The 25,911-nt window shown below is 35.5% G+C and overlaps 1 long non-coding RNA gene across 1 annotated transcript; it reads left to right on the top strand.

The window, feature by feature from the left end:
* Positions 1 to 2,347: 2,347 nt before the first annotated feature.
* On the top strand, positions 2,348 to 21,765 carry LOC120135547. Its single transcript, XR_005517262.1, has 14 exons — positions 2,348 to 2,474; positions 7,528 to 7,626; positions 7,720 to 7,776; positions 8,421 to 8,493; positions 8,936 to 9,025; positions 9,363 to 9,422; positions 11,307 to 11,492; positions 11,588 to 11,675; positions 11,758 to 11,839; positions 19,743 to 19,849; positions 20,273 to 20,347; positions 20,772 to 20,818; positions 20,923 to 20,985; positions 21,609 to 21,765. It is a non-coding gene; the product is annotated as an uncharacterized LOC120135547 (long non-coding RNA).
* The last annotated feature ends 4,146 nt before the right edge of the window (positions 21,766 to 25,911 follow it).

The following is a 25,911-nucleotide window of genomic DNA, read 5'->3' as shown; positions in this document are numbered from 1 at the left end:
AACAGTACAAAATACAAATAGACACATAGCGTGGGAGAAAATGAAAATCAGGTAAATCATATTCCATATGTAAAAACAACATGAAATTAGTAATAACTCATTGGACTAAAAGGAAAAGCGCATGAAATATGAGGGATAAATTTAGAAATTTAAAAATTTTGATTCAGGGACCAAAATAAACTAACACAGAAACAACATTGACCCATAGCCCAAATAAACCATATGCAGACGGGTAGCCTTAGACCTCCTAAATGACGTCGTTTTTGCTTGCACATATATATGTTATTTATGGCAAAAACTAATCCTAACCCCATTTTTGCCTTCAACCACTTCTTTCTTCTCTCTCACTTCCCCCAATCTCTTACTTTCCATCTTCTTCGCTAAACCATACTACTGTTGTGGTCACCGCCGCCTAGGGCTCCGATGAGGAGCCAAATCGGTGGAAAGCTCACCCTGAAAACAAACCCCCCATCACAGGACAACCCTTAAAAATCAAATAAAACTCCCCAAATCTCCCAAAGATGCTCTCGACCAAAGGTTAAAGAAGTTTTTGGTGACTTAACGGCGTTTAACTCCAGAAGACACCGACGATCCCCTCCTTACGAGAAAGGTGAGCGCTTTTCTTTTCGTTGTCCTTGGTTTTCTTTGGTTCGTTGGTTGTTCATAAAAGGGAGGGACATTTTCGTTTTTTTCTTGCCGGGGTGTGGTGTGCTTTGTATGATTTTTCCTTTGGGTTGATACTCGCTCGATAGAAAACAAGATGGTTTTTCTTTCATTTTTTATCCCGCTTGCTAATGCTCCTCTTCTCCTTTTTATTTTGTTGGTCGTTTATGTATTTCCCCCCTTTTGTTTTTGTTTTTCTCTTTGCTGATTTGTTTTGCATGTGTCGAGGGGAGCCTGCATAATAGAGGAGGCTCCCTCAACAACTCGCTTGTTTGGTTGTTACAACAGGGATCCTGCCATATGCTTTTGTCAAGAAAGAGGTGGGCTCTACGATTGTGAGGACGTTCGGGTATAGCAGGGATGGTTGTGATGGTGTCAGGGTGGGTCAGATCTACGGGAGCGTAAGGCATCTAGAGAGGCATGCGTGCGGCCCACGTGTGAATATGGACGGTTGGTCTTCTCGGGCTGAAGATGAACGGTTGTATCATTGATTGAATTCAACGGTTCATATGAGTTGATGGCAGCTAGGGTTTCCCTAAACCCTAAACATTTAGACTGCATCTAGGCCTCCAACCGGTTGGTCTTGGGAACATTGGATTTTGCAATTTGTAATGATTTTGGGCTTGCATGTGATTAGTTTTGGGCATGAAATCCTCGGACAAAATGAGCATCTACACCATTCTGAGAAAAATTTGGTAGCAAATATAGGAGAAATTATTGTTCGTGTAATCCAAACAGCTCATGAGATGGGAATACCATGTGTTGCTGTTCATTCAACAATTGATAAGGATAGCACTTCATGTGAAGTTGGCTGATGAATCAGTTTGAATAGGCGAAGCACCTAGCAGTCAGTTGTAAGTAGTCATCTCTTGATCATCTATGGTTTCCTTGATATGCTTCTATCAATTTTTAAATCAAATTTTGCTTCGAAACTTTTCCTTTTACTTGCTACATATGTTAGATTCTCCTTGTTTAATATTTATTTGTTCATTGAATTAGATATCTGTAGTATGTAGATTAAGAGAGAATGGGAATAAAGTAATTTCCAAGATGAAAATACTGATTTAAATTATGTCTATTAGATAAGTTTCAACAAGTACACGAAAAAGGTACCGATTTAAATTATATATGTTAGATAAGTTTTAGGTAAATATAATACATGAAAAATTACTGAAAGTTGTATGAAGATTTAAATGGAAATAACTTGCATGTGGCAATTTAATGATTCAGAATGTTCTCATCATTTTAGGATAGTTTTGATTCTGGTAAATTTTACAACCTTCGCTGCTTCTTCTAAGATTTGTACGCTCAACTTCCATTGGATTTCAATTGAATTTTGATGTGCATGAGGCCAAACAGGACCGGTTGTAGAAATGCATGAAGTGCATTTTGTTGTCTTGATTTGAAGAATCAAGTGTATAAATTATCTTTAGAATGTTTCCAGTGGCCATAAAGCATATTATTGAGCATATATAAGCTATCTCTTTGTTCTTGCTATTTGATGCACATGCCTTGATTTTGTTGTCTGCTTTTACAGTCTTTATCTTTGTTTTGGCATTTTGTATCACAAGCATACCAATGCCGTGCTCTTTTGCTTAGGGTTTGTGTATTTATTCAGTTTGAATACTGATAACAGCATAATTATTATGTTTGACTGCATTTTGTTCAGGTATTTATTGATTCCAAATGTCATATCTGCTGCAATTAATCGTAAGTGTACCATGCTTCATCCTGGATATGGTTTCCTTACCGAGAACGCAGTTTTTTTATAAATGTGACGAGATCAAAGGATCAACTTTATTGGGCCTAATGTAAGTACACAACTATCAAGTTATGTGAGAATATTTTATTATTGGAAAACTAGGCTTTTTTTCTTTCTAATTAATTGAATGAGTAATTGAGAATGGCATTTTCCTGCTTAAAAGTAATGAATGTCCGTAATGGTGGATAACATGTTGATATATAGAGTTGTAACCTGTGCTTTCTATTCAGGCTGTTGAATTCAGTTTTCATAATCATATTGCATCTTATGGTGTCATAACCATCGGTTAATATGAGCTACCTCAAAACAAAAGTGTTTTTAGATGCTTGTAATGGATACTGAGAGTAGAAAAGCAAAATTTTCTCTCAGCATATATTTCAATTACTCTATATTTTAGTTACGTAATTTTTTGTGCAGTTCATAGATCCACTTAAAAGAGAATGCATTTCTTTTTTTGTCGTTTGCCTATCCTGAATGTTCGCTTTTGATGTTTTATCTAGAATCTGAATTTTCTGTGTTACAGATTCTTAGGCTATTTATTAGGTTGATTATTAGACTAATTACCTTTAATGTAATATATGTCACCTAGTTTAGCATGATTAAAGTTGTATATATACCAGTCTCTACTAATTAATAAAAAACAAGTGAAAAGTATTCTACTTCAAAACGCTATATGGTATCATATGTGTTAAAATATTTAAGAGTTTGAGAATTTATATTTCTGGGGGTTGTTTGGGTATCAAAAGAAAGGAGTTTTTTTGTCATTTTTCATCAGTGACTTTTGGAGGTCATTCTCTCGACACTACCAACACCAGGAGGTTCATTGTGTCCTGATAGACCGATTTGCCAATCGCCAGATTCCCAGCGCGTGAAGCTCATGCGCCACCACAAGGTTTCGTCACTTCGTCATGTATTGGCGCTTGGCTTACCTTTTTTGACGTTGATTCCTTCCATCATTGTCTTTGGGTGTTTCATACCACACCCTGCCGCTAACCCGTACCTCTGGATCATTTTCCATTTTGGGTTGGATGTCGTCTATTTTTTTAAGTACTGTTTAGTTGTTGTTTTTGCTTCTTTTGTGGGTTGTGTGTTTTCTGCACTTATAGCTGATAAAAATAATATTGCAATTTCTTCAACAGTTGTTACAATATTTGCGGATGAGTATGCCAAGTTCCTTTGTCTTCGAGAAACTATGAAACAATCGTTTATTCTCATTTTTAGCCTTGTCGAGTCAGGTAAACCCAATATATGTCTTCTTTCCGCTTTATCAAAATGGGTCATTAACTCTGGTGCAACAAACCACATGACAAGTAACCCCGATCTTCTTTCTCACTTTAAATCTTATTCTATCACTCTTATTACTTTAGCCGATGGTTCCAAATCCAATGTTATTGGCTTCGACACTACGAGTCCTACTCCGTATATTCCTTTGTCATCTTTATTGAGCTTAACATAGTTATCTTTTAATTTATATCAGTTAGTAAACTTATGCGTAGCCTTAACTGTCTTGTCTCATTTTTCCTCGGTTATTATTTGTTTCAGGATCTCTTGGTGAAGAAGATTATTGGTAAAGGACATGAGTCTGATGTTCTCCATATCCTCAATACCAAAGAACCAGAAAATGTTGCTTGCACTGGAACTGTCACTCCTTTTGAAGAACATTGTTGTTTAGGTAATCCCTTACACCCTTCTTTAAAGAAACTTTGTCCTCAATTTTCTAACTTAACGTCTTTCGATTGCAAATCTTGTCAGTTTGCTAAGCATCATCATCTTAGTTCACACCCTCGAGTCAATAAACGTGCCTCTGTCCCATTTGAGTTAGTCTATTTTGATGTTTAGGATCCTAGTCTAGTTATATCTAAACCTGGTTTTCGGTACTTTGTCACCTTTGTTAGTAATTTTTCTAGACTGATATGGCTTTACTTGATGAAATTTCATTTTGAATTGTTTACTCATTTTTCTTCTTTCTGTGTTGAAATTCAAACTCAGTTTGGTACACATGTTCAAATATTACGGGACTAATGTAGTGTCAACCGCTTGTTTTCTCATCTTCTCATCAATCGTATGTATTTTTCTATTTTGATAGGTAAAACATCTTTCCATACTTTGTTCCCTAATAAAAATATGTTTTTCGTCTCACCAGAAAATTTTTGTTCTACTTGTTTTGTTCGGGATGTTTGTCCTCATGTTACAAAGCTTGATCCTAAGTCCTTGAAATGTGTGCTTTAGAATATTCGCGTGTACAAAAAGGGTATCGCTATTATTGTCCAAGTCTGGGTAGGTATCTTGCGTCTCTCGGTGTTACTTTTTTAGAACAAACATATTTCCATTGTTTTTCAGGTCCTGTGCATCAAAAGGGAGATTTATTAATTTATAATATCCCGTCAAATTTGGATTCGTCATCTTCTACATTGGTTCAACATTCATTCGTTGAGCCTCCCATTAAAAACACCTACTCACGTCGTCCACAACTGCACAATTCTAACCCAGTTATAGGGGTTCCAAAATCATGTCCTAATGAGCTAAATATTGATCATCAGATCCGATTACCATAGGTGATCTTGATCTTTCTATTTCCCTTTGAAAAGGTAAACGTACATATACATACCTAATTTCTTATGTTGTTGTATAGAATCGTCTGCCCTCTTCTTCTCATGCTTTTCTTACGTTCTTGGATATTGATTCTATCCCTAAAACTATTCAAGAAGCATTAGCTCATTCAGGATGACGTCTTGGTTTTAAAAGGCATAAGGCGCACCTAGGCGCAAAAGATCCCTGGAGCCCTACGCTTTGCGCCTTTCATAGGTGATGCGCACTTTTATACTAAAACCTATAAATTAGTTATGGAACATATTTTATACTTAAAACAATATTATAAACATGTCTATGCTAAATATTTTATAAATTAATTGTATGAGTATATTTATACTCATTACTCACCGATTAACTCGTAAAATACTTGTCTACAGTGTATTAATTTTTACTTAAAGTTTTTAATATTTAAAACTATTATTTTATTTATTTTATAAACATATTTTAATCTCTTTCACAAAAATCTACATTGTTATTGATTTATACTTAATGTTTTTAATATTTAAAACTATTATTTCATTTATTTTTAAATGATACAAATTTATTTTAATATCAATTTAAAATTTGTAATTATTATATAAAATTAATTTTTATATTTAATAGAATTTATATAGTAATTAATATTTATTTAATATTTTATTATTTTAAAATTATTTATGTATTATTAAATAACTAAATTTCTAAAAAAAACATATACTTTGGGTTAAAAGAAGACGAAGGGTGGAAGAAGTTATAATGGTTTGTTATAAATAAATAAACATTAGAGTTGGACTATAAATTTGGGTTATAGGGTTGGGCTTGTTAATAGGTCAAATATTAGAGTTAAGAAATGAGAAAATGTGATAAAAGAAAGAGTTTTCTAGTCTTCTTCAGCCATCTTCTTCCTTTCTTACAACTATAATTTTTTTTTATCTTTTTATTTCTTCTTTAATTTGTTCTACTTCCTATTAATATCTTTAAAAAATTCGAAAGGAGCAAAGGCAGCGCCTAACGCCCAGTGCCTAAAGCTCAGAGGCGTGCCTCTTGTATCTCGCCTCGCCTCATCCCAGGCGAGCACAATATTCAGTGCCTGGTTGCGTCTCGCACCTTTTAAGACCAAGGATGACGTTCAACTATGCTTAAGGAAATGAAGGCTCTAGAGGACAATGGTATGTGGACTTTGGTACCTTTACCTACTGTAAACAAGATATTGGGTACAAATGGGTGTTTACTATTAAGTTCATTCCTGATGGCTCTATTAATCGATTGAAAGCTCAACTTGTTGTAAAAGGGTATGCTCAGACTTATGAAGTGGATTATTATGATACGTTTTCTCCTGCTGCTAAACTTGTTTCTGTCAGATTATTCATCTCACTTGCAACCACCTAGTTTTGTTGCTCAAGGGGAGTATGGGAAAATATGTCGTTTGAAGAAGTCTCTATACGGCTTGAAACAAAGTCCTCGAGCGTGGTTTAGGAATATTAGTTAGGCTATTGAGAAGTTCAGGATGTAAAAAAAATAAGTCAGGCCATTGTGTTTTCTTTAGAAAGTTTGATGAGGGCTTTATCCTATGGGTTGTGTATGTAGATGATATTGTAATCACTGGAATTGATTCTAGCAGAATTACATCTCTGAAGTCTTTTCTCCATACTCAGTTCCATACCAAAGATCTAGGGATGTTGAAATATTTTTTGAGAGTTGAGGTGAACAAAAGTAAAAGAGGAATCTTCCTATCCCAAAGCAAAAATGTGCTTGATCTATTTTCGAAGTCAAGAAAGTTGGGTGCTAAATCTTGTAGTACTTCGTTATTCCCCAATCTACAATTATCTAAAGAAGGTGAATTATTTGATGATCCTAAAAGGTACAGAAGACTAATTGGAAAATTAAATTATCTTACTATAACGCGTCCTGATATTGCTTATTCGGTGAGTGTTCTTATCCAATATCTATGATCCAACTTGAGGGGGAGTGTTATAGATTCTTAGGCTAATTGTTAGGCTGATTATTAGACTAATTACCTTTAATGTAATATATGTTACCTAGTTTAGCATGATTAGAGTTGTATATATATATATACCTCTCTACTAATCAATAAAATACAAGTGAAAGAGTATTCTACTTCAGAATTCTACATTATGCAGTATTTTTACTGCATTTTCTGCAGTTATTTTAGTCTTTCTTAGTTGGAATTGTTTGCTTTCAGTTTTTAGTTTCAATTCGTCATCGCAAAATAAATGATCTATTTGGCGAGCAGATGACTTGACAATTTGTGAGCTATGTCTGCTACTTCTTGTGGTCACTAGAAATTTTCTCACCAAGACTTGTTTACTGTAGTCAGATCTTTTTTTTTAATTATCTTTGCTTATAATAATGCATTCAGGATTCTCATCAGCATTCTGAATGGGCAAGTGTATGATAAGTTTGATGGATTTTAAACTAAACACTGATGTTATTCTTTTAGCTCATTTGTTCGGTTTTAGCCCATCCTCAGCCCTAAATCAAAAGAAAGAATTCTGCCTATGCTTTGGCAGCCTGACAGTATTCGTGTTATGGGCGACAAATCAACGGCCAGAGAAACAATGAAGAATGCGGGTGTTCCTACTGTTCCAGGAAGTGACGGATTGTTACAGGTATTATATTTTGGGTCAATGTTCTTTTATGCAGCTCAAGCATAGTATTTTTAGTCAGTTTGTAGTTCCTTGGTTAACTTTCTTTTTTTAAAGAGTACAGAGGAAGCGATCAAGATTGCCCATGAGATTGGCTTTCCTGTGATGATCAAGGTGATTATTTTGCTCCCCAGCAATCATTTTATGTTTTATATTGTCAGTACAACTTACTGGCTGCACATGCGAATTTGGTGCCCCTTTTCTAGCTATTCGACTTATACTTCGTTTAGAAAGTTTTGTTTAATTTTTCATTCTTTTTGGTTTGTTCCAAGATTTAAGCATTCAAAAGGAAACAAATCTAGCAGAAATGCACACCGACTGGAAAAGCAACCTAAAAGCCTAAAATAGGAAAAGAAGACATCCATGTAAAGTGGAGCCACGACTAATAATGATGGATCATTTCATTTTTTAAATAAAATATTTTGATTTTTTAGTAGTGTCCTAGCATAGAGTTCATAAACCTTTCTTTTTCTCTGTCTGTACTTCTCAAAAGCCATTGCAAAAAACCTCCTATTGGTTGCCTTTGAACATTATGGGTGTTAATTTTACTGCTCCAGTAATTGTAGTGGTTCAATGTGATTCTTTGTTAAAGGATGTGGCAAAAATCTTTTATTCCTTTTTGGCACTACCATCAAAAGGCAGCTACGAAATATGATTTTGAATGTCAAGAGGGTACCGTTGTTTCTGAAAGTGCATTGAAATCTGTCTTGGCCTTGAAACCTTTTTTAATTTCTTTTTTATTCTATTTTATATTCAAGGGAACTGCCGGTGGTGGAGGGCGTGGAATGCGTCTTTGCAAAAGAGCCTGATGAATTTGTGAAGTTACTGCAGGTATTACTTCAAATACGAGTTGCCCCAATTATTCTACATATCTCCCTTTCGAAGTCAGTTTTATTTAATTTAGGTAATCAATAGTCAGATTCTCATTTTACTCACCTCCTGAGGCAGTGCATAACTGATGTAATTATGGAATACATCCTTTTCCTTATTTGATTTTAAACAGAAGACTTGGGTTAGTGCCAACTTTTGTTTACTAGCCTGAGGGCACTGCAGTTTTCTCAGGAGTGTTTCGTTGGTCTACTAGACAATTCCTTCCAGTTTTTAGCATTTTGAAATGTGAGAAAATTTTCATTTTATTTTTTTATATATACTCTAGAATTCTAGTTAGATCTCTTGGCTATATAAATTAAAGTTCTTCAAAAAGATTGGAGCATGCATTATCTAACTGAAGTGTATTTGCACTTGATTTTAATTTAATTTCTACACATTACAGCAAGCCAAAAGTGAAGCTGCAGCTGCATTTGGAAACGATTGAGTTTATTTGGAGAAGTACATTCAAAATCCAACGCACATCGAGTTCCAGGTAATTGTCTGTGCTTGCATAAGTTCCCTCCTCTTCATTGGCTTGCATCACTCTTAAGATTGTAAATCTGGAGAGCTTTCTAATGTAGTTTTCCTTAGTAGCTAGAATATTTTCTTGGTAACATCATATAATTTGTAAGACTATATAGTCAACGATGATACATTATGTGTTCCTTAGCCTCCATTGTTGGCTTCACCTGTCAGAAGATTTGTGGCATGCATTGCTTACTGACCTGTGTTTAAGCCATAGTGTCCTTTACTTCATATGCTCTCTATTATAGAGTATAGACCACATGTAAGTTTGTAATTTTCTTTTCCTATATAGTATGATCTTGCAGGTTCTTGCAGATAAATATGGTAATGTTGTACACTTTGGTGAGCGAGACTGCAGCATCCAGGTATTATTGCCATGCTTAGTCCACAACTTCGCTACATCTTGTTTTCGAAACCAATTCATAAAGAAATCAATTTTAACCTTGGGAAAAGAGAGAAAAAAAGTGACTAAACATGAAGGCTGAAGTTCTATAGCAAGGAAAACCCATCTTTAGCTACTCTAGATTTTCTTTTAATGCTTCTACATTCCGAATTATTTGTAAAAACATTTGAAAAAGTTTTGCTTACCCATGTGTATGGTGGAATAGGGTTAGAACACTAGGGATCTTAAGACTTGTAGTTATTATAGGAATATGGATAAGGTTTAGGAACCAAATCAGGTTTGTAACAATTGAAACTTATCTCAAAAGATTGCTGGAACTGAAGGAAGTAGGTTTGCTTGAAATTTTGGGCAGCAATAATATTAGTCATTAAGATTTAGGGTAAATTATATGTTTAGTACCTAAACTATTACTTTTGTTCCATTTTGGTACCCAAACCATATTTATTTTCAAAACCATACCTAACGCTTATTTTAGGTTTCATTTCGGTACCCGCTGTTAAAAACTTAATGGTGATGTTGATGTGTCACCATATGGTAATGCCATGTCATCATTGAAAAAATAAAAAGAATGTTGCGTCAGCAATTCTGTTAATTTTTTAACAGCGGAGTACAAAATTGAAACATAAACAAAACATTATATATGGTTTAAAAAAGGTTTGGGTACCAAAATGGAACAAAAGTAATAGTTTAGGTACTAAACGTGTGATTTACCCTAAGATTTATTGGTTAATATAGGGTTTTGGCTTGTGGAAATTGACCGGTACTATTGGTCAAGAATTAGGTTTGATACTCGTAAAAAAAAGCGCATGTGATTTTTCTTTGAATGAAAACGAGTGATTTTTGGTATCCATTCCTTAATAAACTAAAATACTCATAATTTAACTTGTTAAAATCATCTTGAAATATATTCATTTCAATTGTTATGGTTCTAGGGGACTAAATCTACTAGATATTGGATTCCTACTCCAAAGTTTCACTAAAACATATGCGATTCAACGACTCGCTTATGAAAGCTACACTATGCAGTATAGGCACTTTTTTATCAGAAGAGTGTGCAAGTTTTCAACATGTGCGGTATGGACTCGATAGAATACTTGTTGAAAATTGCTAGGACAGGTATAAAAAATGGATATGGTGAAAACATGGTTAAGACACTGCTGTACACATTTAGAAACAGCAAACTCCAAGCATGTGATAAAGTTATTTTTTCCTTCCCAAATATGGAATCAACAATTGATGTTTAAATCGGCGTTTCACTTTAACCTCTTGCTTGTTTTTAACAAACATGATCTTCTCTTATAGTATTTGTATATAAACATAAGTAGTCAAAATAACAGCTAAATGGAGCCTAAATTGCCAATTTGAACTCAGGGAAAACTGTCCTTCTAGAAACTCCAAAAATAAGCTAAGCTTGACAAGCTAACGCTTGGGTGGGCTGCATAAATTGAATCTGACCCTCGAGAGGAAAATAGTTAAAGTTTTTAAAAGAAATTCTTTAGTTTTATTATTTTAGGTACACATGAAAACAAATAAGTTTAACTTTTCATGGTTTCATCAACTATGGTACTTAAACAGGTCGTCGCCAATTTGGATTGGTAATTAAAGCATCTTACTAGTGATAATAGCCTCAAGATATTGCATCTTTCTATTAGGAGCAAATATGCTTACAAAGGCAGCTAGGGTAGGGGCTATTTCTCAAATCTTTGCTGCAAGATGGAATGCGCTAAACTTTAACTGAACTTCTGGCTGCACAATGTTCTCTATTTTTTTTATCTCTCTTTCCCCTTAATTTAAAGAACAGATAACTAGCTTACATGAAATGTTGTTGAATGCGACCTATATACAGAGACGTAGCCAAAAACTTCTTGAAGAGGCTCCTTCTCCACCACTGACTCCTGAGTTGCGGAAGGCCATGAGTGATGCAGCAGTGGCTGCAGCAGTATCTATTGGTTACATTGGTGTAGGAACTGTTGAGATCCTTTTGGATGAAAGAGGTTCCTTCTACTTCATGGAAATGAACACTCAAATCCAAGTTGAATAAGGACTGGGTACTCTGATTCAATAGTTACCTATTAGCGGATTAATTAGGAATGCTGCTAAATGTTCTATTTTATCAATTAAACTCAGGTGGAGCATCCTGTAACTGAAATGATTTCCTCTGTTGATTGAAGAACAAATTCGTGTAGCTATGGGAGAAAAACTGCGGTACAAACAGGTATTGAAATGAAAAGTTAAAGTGAAATTCTTTGGAGCACAGAACACAGTGTATTCAACTACTCATAAATTATGATTTTCAGGAAGATATTGTGCTCAGAGGGCATTCTATCGAATGTCGTATCAATGCAGAAGATGCTTTTAAAGGGTTTAGACCTGGACCAGGTATGCATTTATTTATTTCTGTTTATGTGACAATTATTGTTGCAGTAGGCTCTTTTTTTAAAATTGCTACACTAAGTATTTTATCGATATATTAGTCCTTTGTACATAATGTTCTAATATAAATATATAGGAGACTATCTGTTACAAGGAAGAGTGACAGCTGCTGTTTTATTTACATTAGGAGTTCTTTTCCAGCAAGAATTTTATTCAGATTTCATTAGTTCCTTTTGGCAAGTGAGAAAATACAGAGAATTCAGTTTCTTCTCTGTTCCAAAAACTTTTTTCTTTGCTTCTACACGTAGACGCTCTAGCTTGAGGAGACTACTGCACTGAACGACTACTTGTCACACCCCAATTTAGGGGTTAAAATTTATTAATTTTAAAATATCGAATTAAGGTAGTAACATTGGGAAATTGGGGACCAAAATGCAAGATTTCCGAATTTATAGGCCTTCTAGGAAGTTACAGTAAAATCCAGGGACTTGAACCCAAATTTACCCATTTTTATTACCCACTGAAAAATTTAACCCCTCCCCCGAGCAATCTGATTTTCCCCCCAAATTCATCATCTCTGTTGGCCACCTTTACCGAATCAATTCGTCGTCATCTGGCCACCGTTCGTCGCTCTGACATCACTAATAGACTCACCGTCGAATGGTGAACAAAACGCGACCCCTATCTCATCGTGAATCGACGCCGTTCACCGTAATACTCGATGTGAAGCTTCATTGTTTTTATCCCGACCGTATCATGCTTTCTGTCGATTTCGGTCGATCAACCCATTTGTTTACCTCATTGCCTGCACCATTGGACTCACCGTCACCGTGTGCTCAAAACCCGACCGAAATTGTCGTGTCATTGTTGATATGTTGTAGTCACTCGCCGGTCACCGTTGGAGAATTTCGTACGTTTTAAAATTATGCAATATGTTATATTTCATTGAAAAATAACACTTGCACGTGACTCCCAAGCCAGAGATTTTGCACTCTGGAAATTTTCGTCGCCGTCTAATGATCGAAGCTATCGCTCGCGGCTCTCCCTGCGCGTGGGCTTCGTCTGTTAGCCTGGGAGTGTGCTAACAGACTGGACCGGTTTGGACCTAGTCGCCTGAGCCAGCCAAGTCGCCTGGGTGAGCCGTTCACTGAGTCATTGACTGTTAACCAGGCGTTGGTTGTTGAACGACCATTGACTTTTTCTAGGTACACCTAATCTAATGTTTTTCGACGTCCTGAGTCCGTTTTTTAGTTTCGTTTCGCCAAATTCGAACCCAATAAGCTGTTTTTCACTTATTAACCAACAGATTCGATCCGTTTTTCGTAATTAAGCTCTGTTTCTGATGAAATTTTTGTTGTTGTGAATCTGAGGAATTATTGGATGTTGAATTCAAGTTGAGGGAGATCAAATGGAGTTTAAATGAGCGATCGGTATGGAACAGAAACCGAGGTAATACATTACTACCTTATGCATGCTTTATGAAACATGTTGGAATTGGTAAATACATGGATGAATATGTTTGGTCTCATCTGTATAGTAAATTATTTATAAACTCGATCCGAGTACTGTAAAAATTCGGTAATTGAATATGGCTTAGATGACTCGTATAAGAAATTGGAGGATCGATAGAATTAAATTACAAGTCTTGTGATTAAGTGGTTAAGAAATCAAACCCTGGATCTGTAAATTCTAATTTATCTCATTAAAAGATAAATTGCCAAAGGTACTTGGATGAGAAATTATGACAATACTTCGATAAGGTAAAATTATGAAAATACCCTTATGGGGTAAAATTAAGAAAATACCCTTACGTTGTAAAAAGATAAGAATTATCCCTGGAAGTTGGAAAATAACTTTGAAAAGACATATTGATCCGATGAAACTACTGATGTACATAGAAAATGCTAGTTTTTTCTTAGAAAATCTGGATAACTAATTTCTAACCCCAATATGGCGAAAGATTTAGAAATTGTGTTTTTTGGACAAAATCACCTGATAAATAAATTACTAGAATAGTGCATATGTTTGAATCGAAGAAAATATCTGAATACCCTTGAACTATAAAATGACCAAAATGCCCTTGGAGAGTAAATGACCTAAGGTAACCCCAAGTCATGGAATGACTGAATATATGTTCGTCTCCTTAAGATCCATTCAGCAATGATTCTAAAGATGATCAATCCGACAAGAGTTGTCTGTATTAAAGAGTGAATGCCCTTGAAGTGCAACGATTTAACCGGTTGACAGGTATAAGTGATAGGATTGTGTTCAAGTTAATTTGATATTTTGATAGATCGACACAAATCGTAAATGCCTTGAATCTTTGTTTCTCCCTTAGCAGCTCAAATCACTAAGAATTCTTAAAGAACATATTGCCCAAAATGTTTCTGATTTTCTGAATAATGGAATCACTCATGTTATATCTGAAAACACAAGTAACTCTATTGCTTAGGATTTTGAATACCTTCCTGATTACATAGTGCCTCTGAAAAATATCTAAATACTTTATGATCCTGATAAATCACGTTCTGAATAACTAATGATTTTGTCAACTAATGAACTCTTTCGATAGTGATTCTAATTTCTGGCATTATATTGGTATACTAAAGATCTATGCTTCCCTTTCGATAAGATTATCAAGTACCTCTGAATAATATCTGGAACCTCTAGTATATTTCCCTGATTACATGTATGTATTCTCTTATTTCTGTTCTAACCTCTACTCTGATTTTTTATATCTCTGTTTACTGATTAAAATTATTTTTATACCGGGTACTCTGGGACTCTAGTATGACTGACGACTCTGGCAGGTTCAGTCGTTGCTGGTAATTTCTTGTATAGGTTCAACACCGATTGGTAATTCATATCTCTGGCAAGTTCAATCAGTGCTGGTAATTCCTTATGGACCTAAAGCAACCCTTGGGTAGGCTCTGTAGCCCCGAGAATCTTTCTTGGGTAGGCTCTCAAGCCCCAATGTGCTCCCTTAGGTTAAGTAGTTTTGGGGAGCTACATATGGCGTTCGGTTGGAGGGATTAGTATGGTTTTTGAAAAATACTTTTGAAACTTCTACTGTTTAAAAAATATTTGTACATTTTCACTAGTTTTTTGGGAACACACTAGACACCCTGTTATGATCTTCTAAACTCAGTCATTGAAAATATTTCCTCTGAACTGAAAGTTTACTATCTTTTACTACCTGAATTATCAGTGGGACCTCGGCTTAGCATAAAAGTTTGTAGATGTCTGAATCAATAAGGAAACATATACTTATCGGTTATCTGCATGCATTTCAGCATCATTTGGTAGTACTGTGTTACTGAGCTTTCCAAAACTCACACTGTTACTCACTATTTTAGGTTAAAATGATTGAACCAGTGCAACTATCGACATCGGTAAGGGAGTTCCACCGGCTTTGCTTGCGGAGTACGGTGTATGTATTTAGGGGGCATGTAGGTTGTATTTTGTTTTTACATCTGAGTCTGTAATCTGTTTTATTTATGAATATTGGTAAATTTTACTTTAGTTTTATAAATTGTTTTATGATTTTACTTGTTTTAATATAAATTTTAAATTTTTTCAGAGATTTTTACAGTGGATCGCTCCGGTGGCCCTAATGTGACACCCCGAATCGGATCGGGTCACCTGCATTGGTCTGTGGGGGTTACATTTAGTGGTATTAGAGCCTAGGTTGTGTCAAATTTTTCTAGATAGACTAGTCTGTCGACAGTCAAAAGATGTCTGGTCTAGACATGCCCCTAAATTATGATCATACTCTTTAAACAGGAAACTCCAAGATCGAGTCCCTCTCTGTAATGAGCTAACCTAAGTTTTCTATCTGTTAGGGCTCGATCTATGCATAAAGAAATACCAATAACATTGCTAAATTCTATAAAGTACCTCACGAGTAGTGTGAGAGTTACTTATCCGAGAAATTTTGAACCGACTCTATAAATGAAATTGGGATATGTTACTGCTCTATAAACCTATCCTCGTAGCCAAAGTCGAATTGATTCACAAGGATAATTTTGTTCTGATTCTTTTATTGGAATAAGGGAGAGTTCTGTCGAGAATGTATACTCAGCTGGTTAAGGATTAACAGAGGACCAACACTTCTGTAAAAGCTACTTCAAGAAATGGAAGAACTGATAGAAGCTTCAATTCTAAATTTCTGTGAATTGAGTGAATTTTGAGGACGAAATTCATTTAAGGAGGGGAGAATTGTCACACCTCAATTTGGGTGCTAAACTTTATTAATTTTAAAGTATCGAATTAAGGTAGTAACAAAGGGAAATTGGGGACCAAAATATAAGATTTCATAATTTATAGGCCTTTTAGGAAGTTACAAGAAAATCCAGGGACTTGAACACGAATTTACCCATTTTTATTACCTAGTGAAAATTTTAACCCCTACCTCGAGCAATCTGATTCCCTCAAACTAAACCTTGAATCCCTAAACCCCATATTCATCATCTCCATCGGACATATTTACCGCCTCAATCCATCGTCGTCCTGCCACTGTTCATCACCCTTAGACCACAAATAGACTCACCATCAAAAGGTGAACAAAATTTGACCCCTATCTCATAGTGAATTGGTGTCATTCACCATAAAACTCGACGTGAAGCTTCATCATTTTTAACCTGACCGTTGCATGTTTTCTATCAATTCCGTTCGATCAACCCGTCCGATCACCTCATCGTCTGCATCATTGGACTCACCGTCACCGTGCGCTCAAAACCTTACCGAAATCATTATGCCATCGAGCTCCATCGTCGTCACATGTTGGCCACTGTTGGAGAAATTCGTAATTTTTAAAATTTAGCAATGTGTTATATTTCATTGAAAAATAACACTTTCATGTGACTCCCAAGCCAGATATCTAGCAATCTAGAAATTTCTGTCGCCTTCCGACGACCGGAGTAGCCGCACGCACCTCTTCCTGCGCGTGGGCGTCGTCTGCCAGCCTGGTAGTGTGCTGAATGGCTGAACCGGTCTTGATCGAGTCGGTTGAGCCGAATCGAGCCGTCGAGCCGACTAGGTGAGTTGTTGATTGAGTCGTTGACAGTTGACCAGGTGTTGGTTGTTGAACGCCATTGACCGATCGTTGATTTTTTTAGTACATCTATTCTGATGTTTTTTGACGTCCTGAGTCTGTTTTTAGGTCCGTTTCACCAAATTCGAACTTGATAAGCTTTTTTTCACTGATTAACCACCTGATTCGATTTGTTTTTCACAATTAAGCTCTGTTTCTGATGAAATTTTTGTTGTAGTGTATCTGAGGAATTATTGGACGTTGAATTCAAGTTGAGGGTGATCGAATGGAGTTTAAATGGTCGATCGGTATGGCACAAAAACTGAGGTAATACATTGCTACCTTATGCATGCTTTATGGAACATGTTGGAATTGGTAAATACATGGATGAATATGTTTGGTCTTAGCTGTATAGTAATTTATATATAAATTCGATCTGAATATGGTCAAATTCGGTAACTAAATATGGCTCAGATGACTCGAATAAGAAATTGGGGGACCGTTAGAATGATATTATAAGTTTTGTGATTAAGTGGTAAAGTAATCCAACCTTGGATCTGTAAATTCTAATTTATCTCATTAAAAGTTAAATACCGAAGGTACTTGGATGAGAAATTATAACAATACTTCAGTTAGGTAAAATTACGAAAATACTCTTATGGGGTAAAATTATGAAAATACCCTTATGTTGTAAAAAGACAAGAATTGTCCCTGAAAGTTGGAAAATAACTCTAAAAGACATATTGATCTGATGAAACTACTGATGTGCATAGAAAATGCTAATTTTGCTTAGAAAATATGGATAACTGATTTCTAATCCTAAGATGGCGAAATATTTAGAAATTCTGATTTTTAGACAAAACCTGATAAATAAATTACTAGAATGGTGCATATGTTTGAATTGAAGAAAATAACTTAATACCCTTGAACTGAAAATGACCAAAATGCCATTGGAGAGTAAATGACCTAAGGTAAGCCCAAGTCATGGAATGAGTTAATGTTTGTTTGTCTCCTTAAGATCAATTCAGCGATGACTCTGAAGATGATCAATTCGACAAGAGTTGTTTGTATTAAAGAGTGAATACCCTTGAAGTGCGACAGTTTGATCGGTTGATAGGTATCAGTGCTAGGATTGTTTAGTTCAAGTTAATTTGATATTTCGATAGATCGACACAAATTGTAAATTCCCTGAATCTTCATTTCTCCCTTATTAGATCAAAACACTAAGAATTCTGAAAGAACTTAATGCCCAAAACGTCTCTGATTTCCTGAATAATGGAATCACTCCTGTTATATCTGAAAACACAAGTAACTCTATTGCTTATTATTCTGAATACCTTTCTGATTACATAGTGCCGCCGAAAAATATCTGAATACTTTATGATCCTGATAAATCACGTTCTGAATAACTGATGATTTCCTCAACTAATGAACTCTTTTGATAGTGATTTTAATTTCCGACATTATATCGGTATACTGAAGATCCGTGTTTCCCTGTCGATAAGATTATCAAGTACCTCCGAATAATATCTGCAACCTCTAGTGTGTTTCCCTGATTACATGTATGTTTTATCTGATTTCTATTCCGAGCTCTACTCTGATTTTTTATATCTCTGTTTACTAAATGAAATTATTTTTATATGAGGTACTCTGGGACTCTAGTATGACTGAAGACTCTGGCTGGTTCAGTCACTGCTAGTTATTCCTTGTATAGGTTTATCACCGATTGGTAATTCCTATCTCTGGAAGGTTCAGTCGTTGCTGGTAATTCCTTGAACTGACTGGTAATTCCTTATGGACCTAAGGCGACCCTTGGGTAGGCTCTACGACCCCGAGAATTTTTTTTGGTAAGCTCTCAGGCCCCAAGGTGCTCCTTTAGGTTATGAAGTTCTGGGGAACTGCATATGGCGTTCTGTTGAAGAGATTAATATGGTTTTTGAAAAATACATTTTAAACTGCTACTATTTAAAAAAAAGATATGTACCTTTTCATTGGTTTTTTCGGAACACACTAGACACCCTGTTCTGATATCCTGAACTCAGTCATCCGAAAACATTTCCTCTCAGCTAAAAGTTTACTATCTTTTACTACCTGAATTATCAGTGGGACCTCAGCTCAGCATAAAGGACTGTAGATGTCTGAATCAATAAGGAAACATATTCTTATCAGTTATCTACGTGGTAGTACTATATTTCTGAGCTTTCCAAAGCTCATTCTGTTACTCACTATTTCAGGTTAAAAGGTTTGAACCAGTGCAACTATCGACATCGGTAAGGGAGTTCTGTCGGCATTGCTTGCGGAGTACAGTGTATGTGTTTAGGGGGCATGTAGGTTGTATTTTGTTTTTATATCTGAGTCTGGAATCTGTTTTATTTCTGAATATTGGTAAATTTTACATTTGTAGTTATAAATTGTTTTATGATTTTACATGTTTTAATAAAAATTTTAAATTTTTCCGAGATTTTTACAGTGGGTCGCTCCGGTGGCCATAATGTGGCACCCCGGATCGGATCTGGTCACCCGCATCGGTCTGAAGGGTTACACTACTTCCCCAATTATCTACCTAATGATAACAACTACTATCTTATACGCGGCACCTTTTTATTTAAAAACTTTGCCTTGTTAGTCTATACTATAATCATTCAAGCTTGCATATGATCTTTTTGTTTTTGCAACCTTTTTTAGGTGTAAGTTTCACGATTTACACTATAGAATATATAGTTTCTTTTAACCTTTTTTTTTTAATTTTAAGCTCAATTTTCCTCAATTTCTTCCCTTGGTTGCGGCTTTCAAACAAACGAAAGCATAGGAAGGAAATGGAAGGCTTGGTATAATATTTCAATAATGTAAAATCCTCCTGTGCTTTCTGAATGACAGGGAGAATAACATACTACTTGCCATCTGGAGGCCCATTTGTTCGAATGGATAGCCATGTTTATTCTGATTATGTTGTTCCTCCAAGCTATGATTCATTACTTGGAAAGGTTTGTAATAATTTCTTAAACTATGCATGTTTATTATTTATAAGATTATGCATTTATGAACTGTTTGATGAGAAGTCCTTAAGGGTCCAAGAATGTTTATTTTGGAAGAGAAGAGAATGCTATAACCTTTTCCTTCAGTGTATTAAGAATATCATAAATTGTTTTTTTCAAGGTGCATACAATAAACTGCATTGAGTTTTGAACTTTGCCAAGGTAATTTTTAACATGGCAAAACATGAAGCAAAGTTTCATGTAGAACTGCATGCATGTTCTGATTCATGTTGCGTTATACCAAAAAGAAAAAAGATTCATGTTGCAAAGTGTTGTTGCATTTATTTTGTATGTACCTTTTATAATTTATGGGCTGCTTCTCTGAAATGAGAATTTTAGCTTTGAAATTGTTCTTCTGTTACTCTGATTCAGCTTATCGTATGGGCTCCAACAAGGGAAAAGAAATTGAGCGCTTGAAAAGGGCTCTTGATGACACTGTAATTACAGGTACTAATTATTGACCAAGAGTTTGGACTTTGTTTGCTATGCTGTACTATTTATATTATTTACTTTTCTTTTTCTTAGTCAGTTCTTTTAAACATTCACATGTGAGGTTCCTTTGGACTATGGGAGAAGAAACCTTTAACCAGAAAAAAGTAACTCTGTACACCAGTTTGAATTAATAGCTACCAACACATTGTCTTGGTTCTACATGCATGATGTAACCCCATATGCTTGTGCCAAAGGAATTGCCTGGTTTTCTTTTGTCCAGTAAAGCCTTTTTTTATCAAGAAAAAGTATATTCTGAAGCGTTGCATGTTGAATATGCATGTTCCAAAGGAGTTTCTCCATTTTCTTCTGTTCAGTCTAATTTTATTTTGAAGAAAGTCTACCCCTCATGTAATCTCCTAATCCATACAATACGTTTCAGGGGTTCCTACAACAATTGAATACCATAAACTCATTATTGATATTGAGGTTGGTGTTGCTATCTTTTGAGTGTGGGATGTGATGTTTAGTTTGTGAAAATTATGCTGATATTCATTGTTATTTAATCAAAATGAACATGATACGGTTAACAGGACTTCAGAAATGGAAAAGTTGACACTGCTTTCATTCCAAAGCATGAAGAAGAGTTAGAAGCGGTAAGTTTTGATCGACTTTATAATGTAATTTGTACTTTTTAATAGCTTTTGATATGAAGAGTTGGTTCGTAGGATTTAGGAGGCTAAACATATATCAGTCGTAGTTCGTTTATTTTAAGCTTTTGCTTTTGGTGTTAATGGTGTGTGGGTCATTTCTTAATTTCCATTGCAACAATTTTACAAAATCGGGGGCCTCTGATTCGTTTAGCATTGTTAGTCACTTGTCCTCCTGAATCCCAATAGTCCAATTGTCCTGGACCTTCATAATAAACATCTTCATTAATTAACAGACATCCATAACTTAGGATTCACTTTTTCCACCTGCACATGCTGTAAACATATCCCTTTTTGCTTCAGCAAACGTAGTTGCAAAAAAGCAGATTCTTATTTGGTGGAAAATTAGCAAATAGGTAAAACTAAAGCATGGTGATCAGTACCTCAGTGAACATCGAGACTGGTCAATTTGTCCTTCGGTGAACTGTTATAGGAATCGTTTTTTTTAGTTTTCAATATTTTTCATATTTTGACGATGATTCTTGTGTAACATAAATTCAATTAGTAATGTATTTTCATTGATTTTGAAAAATAATGTTAGAGCTTAACCATTTTATGGGTGCCTGCAGCCACAGAAAAAGGTGATAGAGACCACAGCCAAAGAATTAACAAGTGCAAGTGCTTAGATCAGAAGATGGGTTAGTTTCAACTTTGGTAATGTTTAGTGCATTGTGAGGATTGTTTGATATTTTGATAATCAATCAACTCTTTCCTTGGGTGGTGGAAACGTTTGCATAATGTTAAGTACAATCTTGGATAATACATGCAGTTAAAGTACTCAATAGTTGTTGACATGCATGGCTGCGGTGGGAGGATAATGGATATCATATTCAACAAGACAAAATAATGAATGCCATACACTGAAACTGAAACTAAAACTAAATGAAAAACAAAGACTGAAACAACAACAAAATGAAAAACAAAGACTGAAACAACAACTAAATGAAAAACAAAGACTGAAACAACAACTTATTTTTTTCATACGTCATTCCTTTTTCTTGTTGCCTCTCATATTCATTACTAGTGCCTTGCTGCAACCTTTTCTGCAGTTGGTTAGCTGAGTGGTAAAACTATTGAAAGATTCATACAAAGTATGAAATCAAATTCTAGCATTTAATTAGTCAGTCTTCTTGTCATCCCCAAATATGAAATTAAATTCACCTCCCTTAACATAAAATCATGCATTAATCCCAGTACCAGCAAAGAAACTCGCACTTGAACTCGTAAGTGCTTCAAATGAAAGGGGCAATCAAAAGATTGATAGCAACATGCATCTTCCTTTTATTCAAAAAAGTTTGAATTCATGACATAAACATGGATCAATACAGGTTTTGTGGAAGAATGATTTTAGCTATTTTTGTTTAGGGTTTTACTTTCTTCCATAGCAAACTTGTAATCTAAACATACATGCACAGTAGGTGTATCACGCGTGTTCTAATCTGGTCTGATCTAGTTTTAGTTTTTTTTTATTCAAGGTGGGCAATAAAAAAATGGAAAACAAAAAGTCAGGGCAAGGTTCTCTCCCTACTAGAGCCCCTTGGTTTGCTTTTGTTGATAATTTGAGTAGAAGAGTCACTAGGAGAGCTTTGTGGGAGCGCTTCAATCTTCATGGCAAGGTTGTTAAGGTTTGTATTCCCATGGTTAACAAGAGACCGAAGTACATAGATTCAACTTTTTCTTTCGTTCACTTTTGAGAGTCAGGAGGATCTTATGCAAGCAGTAGTAAAGGTTGATAATGTGATGATCGATGGGAAGAGAGTTTCGGTCAGGGTGGCGAAGTATCAAAAATCGGTAAGCAGGAAGAATCTGACTGGTTCAGAAGGTAAAGAGGTTAAGAAATGGGTTGAGCCTCAAACAAATAGCTTTGAAGGTAAAGTTACGTTGTTTGACAAGTTCCATGATGGGAGGTCGTATCGCAATAAGCTGGTGGGGAATAGAAGGTTATCGATAGGTGCTCATAATAGAATGATGAATGGTGGGGTTGTAATGAAGAAGCCTTTATATGTCTTCATCCCTGTGGAGGATTGATGATGGATAGAGAGGTCTTTGACTTGTATTCATAAACAACCCTACGATGTGGAAGTAATTCAGAAAGCATTACACAATGATGGTTTAAATGCAAAAGTGGCGAGTTGGGGTTATGCCATAAACGCATGTTTAGTTTTTTTTTGAAGAAATATAAGAAGATGAAAGCTCTAGAAGAGAAAGCTTTGGATATTAATTTCTGGTTCAATTGGTTGATGCTTGTTTTCTTGGATTGGGATAATCCTTTAGTGTTTTGAGAAATGCCTTTATTTGGTGTGCCTCTAAACTGTTGGAATGAAGTTTTCTTCTCCAATCTAGCTTCAAGATGGGGGGAGTTAGTGGAGATTAAGAAGGAAACATTATTGAAGATTGATTACAGAGTAGCTCAGATGATTATAAGGGTGACAAGTCCTTTTAATTTTCCTAAATTGATTTCCATCAACACAAAGGGGAGGTTTTATGTGATTAAGGTGAAAGTAGAGTTAAAAAAAGATAGGTTCCTGAGATTTTAAATGTAGAGAGTGAGGGTGAGTCTTCTGATGATTGGGAGGATAGATCTTGGAGAACCAGTCTGATGAAAGAAGGGCCTACAGGGATCAGGAATTCCAAAAGTCAGGCATGCTGGCACATGAGAAAGTGGAGACTTGGGTTCAAGAGCTTTCGATAGGTGACAAGGTTGTTATCATATCTAGAGTTAATGACAAAGTTGACACGAGACAATTTAATTCTTTGAGGGATAATAGAGAGAGATAGGATGATTGTTTATTCCCCATGCATCATAACTTGTTAGGTGAAAATGGAGTAGATAATGGGTTGGATATGGAAAATACAAGTGGGTCAAATATGCCTAATTCTGCTAGGAAAAATATGGAGTCTTTGCAGGATCCAAGTCACAACGAAGGTGGTTTTTTTCTTTCATGTCCTCGTAGGAGATCCAGTTCGTTGGAGTTTCTAAGAATAAATGGAAATCATATAAGTGGTTCTGATGGTTCTCAAAATAGAAATATTAGAAGGGGTGAATTTTGGGTTCGATCTCCATCTCAGTCCTCTTTTTAGGGAACTTGTGTTTCTCCAGTTCATGGTCGTACTTTAGAAATGAGCGTTTCAGGGGGAAGAGATGGGTAAAAATCCTTTGATAGATTATATAGAAGAGTAGAGGAAGGGGAACTCAGGAGAGAAGAAGTGGGATAGTTTGAAGACTCCAAGTCAATATTCAGAGGGCGATAAAAAAGTTTGGGCTAGCTGGGACGTTCGTAATTTGATGGGTGTTACCTTTCGAGATGTAAAAAAGCCTTTATGAAGAAGGCATAATTAGTGATGAAAGTGAGGAGGAAGGGGGTAAGAATTGATCTCCCTTGGGTGGTAGGGTATTTTATTATTTTCAATGTCAAGTATCTTTATTTTATCTTGGAATGTGAGGGGTTTGGGAAGAAGGGAAAAGGCAAGGTAGTGAGGAATTTTATTAGAGGAAATAAACCATTGTTGATGTTTATTCAAGAATCGAAGGTATAGGCTATCAATTCTTCATTACTAAGGAGGTTGAGAGGGTGTGTGGCATTCCCTGTAGTTGGGTTGGCAGGTGCCTTAATAACATTATGGGACAAAAACCAGTTGGAGGTAGAGTCTGAATTTGTTCAAGAGAGGTTTATTATAGTCAAAGGTAATTTAAAAGAATCGTTAGTAAAATGTTATTTGTCAATGTGTATGGTCCTCCAGTTGATTTGGAAAATCTTTTTTTTAGGAATTTTTATCTTTCGTGTTGTAACTCAACCGTCCCATTTGTTTGGGTGGTGATTTTAATGCATACCTTTCACAAGAGGAGAAGATGGGGGGACACATAACAAGTTATCCACGAGAATCTTTAATGAGTTTGTGCATTGGGAAAATCTGAATTATCTTCCTTTGTCGGGTGGCAATTTTACTTGGTGCAATAACATGGAAACTTCAGATTTTTTTATAGATTCGAACTTCTTATTAGTGTTTTTGTCACTAAATCAGAGTATGCTTCTGAGATCTCTATTGGATCACAATGCAATCATCCTATAAAATAGTGAGGCAGACGAAGCCATTTAGGATGTTCAATTATTTGTTGAAGGAGGAGAGTTTCAAAGAGATGATGGTGGAGGAATTTTAGAAAGCAAGGATAGGCAAGAGTAGGAAAAGGATTTTCAGTATTCTAAAATGTTTAAAAGTGGCAATTAAAACGTGGTCTAAAGAAAGTTTTCTCAAAATGCAACGATCCATTTTGGAGCTGAAAATCTATACGTGATATGGAACTTGAGTTGCAACAGGGGTCCTCTTCTGTCTCTATGGAATCATTGGGAAAGGCAAGGAAAAAGCTTTTGGATCTATACGAAAAGAAGGAATAGGTTTGGTTGCAGAAATCTCAAGTGAAATGGTTTTCGGAGGGTGACCAAAACACTAGATTTTTTCACAAGTGTACAGCAAATAATGGCAGGGTTAATATTATTAAAGTGCTAGAAGTGGATAGACATTTAACGATAGATCTTAAAGTAATCAAATCATGTATAGTAAATTTTTTAAAGAAACCTATACCAAGAACCCTACAGTTGAGGTAGAGGAAATGGATTTGAATTTCTCCAAGATCTCGGTGGAGCATAATTATTTTCTGGAGAGACCATTTTTGGAGGAAGAAGTTTGGGATGCTATATCGTCTTTTGAGAAAAATAAGGCCTCGAGGTCGGATGGATTGAGTATGGGTTTTAAAAAAAATTTGGCCGAATTTAAAATTAGAAATTATGATGTTTTCAGTGAATTTTATGGGCATAAAATAGGGGAAAAGGGGGTTAATCACTCTTTCATAACTTTTATTCCAAAAATGTCTAT

This window comes from Hibiscus syriacus, unplaced genomic scaffold (genome assembly GCF_006381635.1).
Source record: "Hibiscus syriacus cultivar Baekdansim isolate YM2019G1 unplaced genomic scaffold, ASM638163v2 tig00110610_pilon, whole genome shotgun sequence".
NCBI lineage: Eukaryota > Viridiplantae > Streptophyta > Magnoliopsida > Malvales > Malvaceae > Hibiscus > Hibiscus syriacus.
The sequence above is the reverse complement of the archived record's forward strand: the minus strand, read 5'-3'. Positions and strand labels throughout refer to the sequence as shown.